The sequence below is a fragment of the Lactuca saligna genome, chromosome 8 (assembly GCF_052625555.1).
Source record: "Lactuca saligna cultivar CGN05327 chromosome 8, ASM5262555v1, whole genome shotgun sequence".
Classification (NCBI taxonomy): Eukaryota; Viridiplantae; Streptophyta; class Magnoliopsida; order Asterales; family Asteraceae; genus Lactuca; species Lactuca saligna.
This window is the reverse complement of record NC_136424.1, coordinates 19,596,842-19,605,538: the sequence shown is the minus strand read 5'-3', so window position 1 is coordinate 19,605,538 and position 8,697 is coordinate 19,596,842.

Genomic DNA, 8,697 nt, shown 5'->3' with positions numbered 1-8,697 from the left:
ACCAGAGGGTCCAACTAGCTACGGGACTGGAGGGTCCCGCTGAGACACATCGATCGGAGGGTCGTACTGTAGCCTTGAGTGGCTTATGTGTGTATGTGGTATTTTGGGGAACTCACTAAGCTTTTATGTTTACAGTTGTTGTGTTATGTGTTTCAGGTCCTAATGATGATCGCGGGAAGACGTCGGCATGATCCGGACACACTTGTGGAGTTTATGTTTTGAGATTATGGGATATGTTTTGTGATGATAACATTTGATACGTTATGTTTTGACATTATTTTATGAGTAAATGTATGTTTTAAAAATGATTTTTTTTTTGAAAATTTACGTTGTTACATTGTTGGACAACGGTTTCATTCGACCTAGTTCATCACCCTGGGCAGCTCCGGTGTTATTTGTGAAAAAGAAGGACGGAAGCATGAGAATGTGTATAGACTACCAACAGCTGAACAAGGCAACGGTGAAGAACAAGTATCCATTGCCAAGGATTGATGACCTATTCGATCAGCTGCAAGGTTCGAGCCATTTCTCAAAGATCGATCTGAGGTCAGGATATCATCAGCTGAAGGTGAGAGAGCAGGATATCGAGAAGACTACATTCAGAATAAGATATGGACACTATGAGTTCTTGGTTATGTCGTTCGGACTAACCAATGCTCTAGCAACATTCATGGATTTGATGAACAGGGTTTGTAAACCATTCCTCGATAAATATGTGATAATGTTCATAGTTCACATTCTCGTCTACTCGAAAAGTCAGGAGGAACATGACAAGCATCTACAAGAAGTTTTGGAAGTGTTGAAGAGGGAGAAAATTTATGCAAAGTTCTCAAAATGTGATTTTTGGATCCGAAAAGTCCAATTCTTAGGTCATGTGGTTAACCAAGAAGGGATAATGGTTGAGCCAGCAAAGATCGAAGTTGTAATGAAGTGGGAACGACCAAAAAGTCCCACAGAGATTTGAAGCTTTCAGAGATTAGCTGGATATTTCCGATGATTTATCCAAGACTTTTATTCGATAGCTACTCCATTGACAACTTTGACTCATAAAGGAGCTACTTATACATGGAGCGAGAAGCACGAAGTAGCATTCGAGAAGCTAAAGAAGAAGTTATGTGAAGCACCGATTCTTTCTCTACCCGATGGAGTTGAAGACTTTGCGGTCTATAGTGACGCATCTGAATTCAGGTTGGGTTGCGTTCTGACCCAAAGAGAAAATGTGATAGCATATGCATCTCGACAATTGAAGGAGCGCGAAAAGAACTACCCCACTCATGATTTGGAGTTGGCAACGGTAGTTTTTGCTCTAAATATATGGAGGCATTATCTCTATGGTACAAAGTGCAAGACTTTCACTGATCATAAGAGTCTCCAGTATCTCTTTAATCAGAAGGAATTGAACATGAGATAACGACGTTGGCTGGAATTACTCAAGGACTATGACTGTAAGATACTTTACCACCCTGGTAAAGCAAATGTTGTCGTTGATGCTCTTAGTCGGAAAGTCAATCTTAAAAGGAAAAGGCCAAGAGCGTTGAGAATAGAAGTTGTCTCGACGATTGTGGAAAGTATCAAGAAAGCTCAAGAAAAAGCTATAGCGATGAATGACCCAAAGGTAGAACAGTTGGGTAAGATGTTAGAATTCGGTACAAATAGTCAATGGCTGAAGGTATTCCAAGATCGAATTTGGGTACCTAAGACGAGAGGGATAAGAGATCTTCTGATGGAAGAAGCGCACAAGACCATGTACTCAATTCATCCCGGGAGCACTAAAATGTATATGGACCTAAAACCCTACTACTGGTGGCCGACGATGAAGCTCGATGTTGCGAAGTATGTGGCCGAGTGTGTGACTTGTGTAAGAGTTAAGGCACAACATCAAAAACCGTATGGGAGTTTAGAACCTTTACCCGTACCCATGGGTAAATGGGAAGACATCACCATGGATTTTGTGACTAAACTACCCAAGACGAAGAATGGTCACGACATGATTTGGGTGGTCGTGGATCGTTTCACTAAGAGTGCACAATTCATAGCAGCCAACAAAAGGAGGTTTATAGATAAAGTCGCAAATGCTTATGTGAAGGAAGTTGTAAGACTTCACGGTGTTCCTCTTACGATTGTATCAGATCATGATAATTGTTTCACGTCAAGGTTATAGAGAAGTCTACAAGAGGAATTGGGTACAAAGTTGTGTTTGAGTATTGCTTACCATCCGCAGACTGATGGTCAGAGCGAAAGAATGATTCAAACACTAGAAGATATGCTGAGAGCATGTACCCTGGAATTCCAAGGTAACTACGATGAGCACTTACCTTAGGTAGAATTCTCCTACAACAATAGTTTCCACTCGAGCATCAAGATGACACCCTATCAAGCTTTGTACGGACAGAAGTGTCGTACACCGTCTTATTGGCTTGAGGCGGGAGAAAAGCAGTTTATGGTCCCCGCGATAGTCCATGAAAGTACTAAAAATTTAAAGGTGATTAGGGAAAGAATGTTAGCATCTCAGGATTGTTAGAAGAGCTATGCTGACAATAAGAGACGGTCGATGACCTTCGAAGTTGGGGATTCAGTTTTGCTTAAAGTCTCACCATGGAAGGGACTTATAAGATTTGGGAAACGAGGAAAGTTGAGTCCAATGTTCATTGGACCGTTCAAAGTTCTTCAGAGGATTGGGAACCAAACTTACAAGCTTGAATTACCCGAAGAACTAGATGGTATTCATAACACTTTCCATGTGTGTTATTTGAGGAACTTCACGGGAGAAGTTCCCGACATAATTCCAATCTCAAAGTTAAGAATGGATGAGAATAAGAGGCTGATTGAAGAGCCTTAGGCAATTGTTGACCGTAAGACTAAGAAGTTATGACCCAATATGGTCAACTTAGTGCTAGTCTCTTGGAAACATACAAATGGGCCAAATCTCACTTGGGAAACAGAAAGTGACATGATGAGTTGCTACCTACATCTGTTTGCTGATGCATGATTTCGGGACAGAATCGTCCTAAGGAGGAGAGAATTGTAACGCCCGGGTTTTAGGGCAAATCATTTTAGATAATGTAATAGTCTAGCTCAACTATTGTAACTCTTTTTGAAGCAATAAAGATGAATTATTGGAGTATTATGTGCATTTATGTGCTTATTACTTATTTATAAATGTATAATAAATATAGAATAAAAATAAGCATCAAAATTAGAGTGTGATATAAGACCTATATCTTTACATAAAGTTGTAATGGTCGAAACAAGGATTCCGGAGATATAAAGAATGCCGAAATCCGAGGTATAACGAAGAAGTTATGACCCGTCGAAGTTTCGCGACGGAACCGACACGACACCGAGAAGCGTATATAATGAATTTACGATAGAGCGAGTTTTAGCCTTAGCGATCTAAATGAAAGTCGTAGAATACGTTAAACTAAGAGCGTCCATAAAAGGAATGCCCAAATCTGACTTCGTATGAGGAAGTTATGATTTTCGATGTTTCGACTTAGCAGTGTACAACCCGAAGTTCAAATATTAGAACGAGCGGTATTTAGCCGACATGACCTAAATGAGAATCGAAGATCCCGTTAATAGTAGTGTAACGATAAAAATATAGGCGAAAACGAACGTCGAATGAAGAAGTTATTGATTTTTAACAGACCAATCATGTCCCGCCTGTTAAAATATAAAACTTAAAATAATATCAAAATTAGCCAACGGAGTCTAAACAAAAGTTGTAGAGTACGTTCCCGCCTACGCGTGGATATAAAGAACGTCGAAAATGGAGCCTGTATGCAAAAGATACGATTTTTTAAAGTTGAGGGTGCAATTTGCGAAACCTGTTGCGATAGTGATGATGTGGCTTGGTCTGGGCCGTCCGATGAAGATCAGTCTCCCATCTGATGAATGACGCATCACCCTTTGCTACGCCCCGCGTCCGAGGTTGGGTATGCCCAGTTTACCTTGGCCTTATCCCTTCCGAGTCCGGGTGCGAGCCAGCTGTATGCGAGCAGGACCCTTATCCGAAGCTACGCGCATCGTAATGTTGCTGAACGCGCAACGTAGATCCGAAGTCTAGCCCTATAAATACCATACGAAATGTTCCAGATTTATCACTCATTTCTTCAGTCTCTCTCTAATTTCTTTCTCTCTCTAGGGTTTCTAACCCCTAAAGCCTAGGTGAACCCCTAGCACCCGAAGGAAGCCCCGAGGCTCCCGGAGTCCCAAGAAAAAAACGGGTCTTTCGGTTTAGAAACGCTGCTCCAAGCGAAGTCCGATTTTCTATAAAACCCACTATATGTGAGCTATGCCTATGCTATTTTTAATATAGCTTCTAATTAATTATAGTAACGTTATTAGGAACTTATAATAAGTACATGGGCTATTATTATGAGTTATATAAGTATTGTTTAAAGATTATATAATAGTAATAATATATAGACTATTAATTAGTCTCAGTGAATGATAGACTAAACCCTAATGGTAATGATACTAGGTTTTGACGAAGGAAATTATTTCAAGAGTAACGAAGCGGTGTCTAAGTTCAGAATCACCACCTTGACAGGTGAGTGCATAGTCACTTTCATCTTACACATAGATATGAAGTATTATATATAAATTACATGTTATGTGTGCATATTATCTGAATACTTGCTGTCTATGTTGGATGAATGATTTTATACATATTTCAAATGATTTAAATTGTGTAAGTATTTTATATCTACAAAAATGTTGAAGTAAAACATGGGTAGATTTATTAAGACAATGTGTGATAAAATGATGAGGGACCTCGATGTTGTTTTTGTTGATTCTATCATCTAGCGGAGTATAGATGATGACCACAGACTCTTCTAGACAGTCCAGTGGAACGCTAGCATGCTCACAGCTTGTAGGTGTTTTTGAACGACGTGTTCATCGGTGTACTCCATCCCCCACATGTTACCTTAAGGTCATTTATTGCTGAGGAATCCCCTTAGTATTAGTGTCCATCCCGATGTTGATCCTTAGTCTAGGTCTCTTATGATAGGTGTTTTAGGGACGTAATGTGAGGATAATGGGAACGGGTAACCCGGTTATTGTTGGTTGACGAAATTAATAAACTTATTTATTATGGGTTGAAAACCCTATGTGCTCACCATGCTTCCAAGCCTGACCCACTCAGTTTCATGTATTGCAGGTAGTGGCGCTCGAGCATAGATGTGATGTTTTGGATGAGGGATTACGGATATAGGCTTGTAGATATGAAATAATGTAGTAAGGCTTATATTGTACTGTATATGCTTTCGATCTGTATTGAACATGACATCTCGAGTCTTTTTAATGAAATACATTTCTACGGAAATGCTTTGATAAATCTTTATCATATTTTATTTTGGGAACAAATTCCGCAACACTTTTATGAAAAATATTACTCTGATTTTTAAACAAGCATAAACAAAATCGGTCTTTTCTGACCATGAAAATGGGGATGTCACATTGTTGGCCTTCAACACAAAGCAGAACCGCCTCAACCTAATCACACACATACATGTCGACATATACATAACTCATAAACACATAATAAATCAACAATGAAGCTTATATCACTGAACATAGCATCATCCTATCTACCAGGATATCGATCTAATAGATCATAACAACACTCAATCGTAAGATAAACCATGATGTCGATCCAAAAGGGTAAACATTGGTGCCTTCGACCCATAAGTACAGTGAGGAAAACTCACATCACAAGTAGTGTTGAACCAATAAAATCCAACTCCATAACTCAGCTCCGGACTCAAATGCCTACAACCACTATGTGACCATTTCTATCAAAACCTCGAAATACCAAAAATGCTCTCAAAGTCAAACTTGGTCAACCATGGTCAAAGTCAAAGTCAATAGTCAAGGTCAACAGTCCATGTTGATCCAAATCGTCGAGTGCACTTACCAACTCATCGAGTTCCTACAGTATCCAGAGAAGCGGGAAAACCCGAGCCAACTCGTCGAGTTTTCCCATTCTTAACATATTCAACCCCTTCTATCGAATCGAATACCTTAAACTATAAATATGATACCCAAGAGCTGAAATACCATGTAAAGTTTCTAAGTTTACATCCATGCATTCCATAAAATGGCTCCAATACTTAAGAAAGGCTTAATAAGGGACCTAAAGCGTGAAGGGGGCATTGAACTTGATAAAGCTTGCAACTTTAAGTCCAATGAGGCCATAAAACGTCTAGATCTGAAGTGATAACTTCATGAAATGCTCAATCCCAAGAACGATCCCAAAATGAGCCAAAAATAACAATAAACTTCCAAGGAAGAGATCTAAGCAATAGATGAGCAGGTTTTTGACTTTTTACCTCAAAAGAGTAGCTAAACTCAAGGAGATTCTGGATCTAAAGCTCCCCCTTCAAGCTAGGCACCACCAACTTCAATCCCTTCAAAAGAACACCAAGAAAACACTCTTCAAGATCACACACACTCAATATGGGACAGAAAGTACGGATTAGGGTTTTTCTAGACAGAGAGGGTGGATAAGGAGACCACCCAAAGGGTATTAGGCCTCTAAATAGGGTTCACCACCCTAAAAATTAGGGTTTCTTAATTAGACACCAACTCGTCGAGTTTTCCTTAACAACTCGTCGAGTTGGTCCAAAAATATCTGCGGCCTAATAGCTTCCAACACGTCGAGTTGACGCCATCAACTTGATGATTTCTGAGGGGAATTTACCTTTTAAGCACTAAATCTCATACCTGGAAGTCGGGATGTTACAGAAAGACTTTTGGGCCATAATAGAGGAACTTGGACTTAGGATTTGGGCCCTTGACTAGGTTGTTTCATAATCCTAATAAGGGTTATTTGTATATTTATTTAGTGTGAGATTTTGGATTGGTAGCCGAGCAACTATTTTTTTTTTCAGCAGACTGATGTGAGTCTTCTCATTATACCAATGGATCGAAGGCACCAATGCCGACCCATTACTTGATATGTGGTATTTATAGTTGATATGCAATGTTTTTGTTAATTGGCATGCATTGAATTATGTGAAACCATAAGAGGAGCCCATGACACTTGGTTGTCAAACCATGGGGGAGCCCATGGCATTCCAGGTAAAGACCATAGGGGAGCCCATGACACTTGGTTATCAAAACATGAGGGGAGCCCATGACATTCCAGGTGAAGACCATGGAGGGAGTCCATGGCAATTATATTTATATATATATATATATATATATATATATATATATGTGTGTGTGTGTGTATGTGTGTTTGTGTTGCATGGTATTATGTGGTTGTATGTTTTGTGTAATGTAATTTTGGATACTCTGATCTTTTGGATATGATTTGATGTAATGTAATTTTGGAAAACAAACACGATTGTAATTTCTAAATATTAAATGAAATTTTTTTACCTAAATTTTTGGGCTGTTACATAAGGTATGTATTTCATCCTATGAAATCAGATTTAGATAAGAAGTTTTGTAGTTTGGATAGTTTATAGTATGTTGCCTTTACATGAAATATATAGATCCTTCATAGTGTAACATCCCAAAAATACAACCCAAAAATTTCATTTTCAAAGTTACCAAACTCATATCCCAAAACATCATCAATTTCAAAAGCAATGTGAACATACGATGATCATAGTATTTAATCAAAACAAAACATAGAAAAGTATTATCAAAGCATAAGTCCCAAAATCTCTACTGCGGAAAATCATAGTGTGATGAGATTTGATCATGTCAGCCCTTTTCCCTTCGATCTGGAAGTACCTCAAACACAAACTGAAACTGTAATGACAAAGCTTAGTGAGTTCCCTCACCATGCCACATACAAAATAAACATATTGTCAATCATATCTGAGTGTTGTCCTACCCACTTTGGTCTATTTCAACCGGATACTGCCGAGCATATATGGGTGATCGACCTGCCCCTTCGGTCTATTTCAACCGGATACAAAGTCTATTTCACCCCTACCACTACCATATAATATCACACATAATTCACAGAATCGTCAAATAATACATCCACAACCAATAACTATCACAAAGACAATCATCATACTATATAATAACTAGTGGGTCAGCCTTGGTGCCTTTGACCTACAAATTCTATGAAAGGAAACTCACCTCCAACCGTGGATGTCAAATCGTACTCAGCGAATGACTTGTGAACTCTTGCCCCTACTGTACAACATAAATTTCTAATTAGCCATTAGATTACATTATGAATTCAAGCTCCAAACCCTAATTCATATATTAAGGCAAAAGATTCCCTAATCCTTGCTTTATTGGGCCTCTTCCTCCTAAAGCCCAATTTTAAAACAACCCAAAGTGTCCAAGCCCAATCAAATAAACTATAAGGTCCAATAAGACCCAAATACCATCCATCATATCCCTTAGCCCATAGGCCTTAATCCACAGGTGGGATTGAGGCCCAACAAATCAAGGCCCAACATCCAAGAGCCCAAAAATCACTTTTGTCCACTACATGCGTATGCGCGGCATACTCTGCATGTACGCCCAACGTACAATGGTATTGACCGGATACAAGTGGTTTACCAAGTACGCACAACGTACCAGGGAATGCACCTAGCGTATTGGCCAGCCAACCCAAAAACCTTCTTGTGACTTAATCCATTAAGACCTAATGTCCAAAACAAAGATCCAAGCCCCTAAAAACGTCCTAATCCATAAAGTTATAAACTTTATGCTTTTACA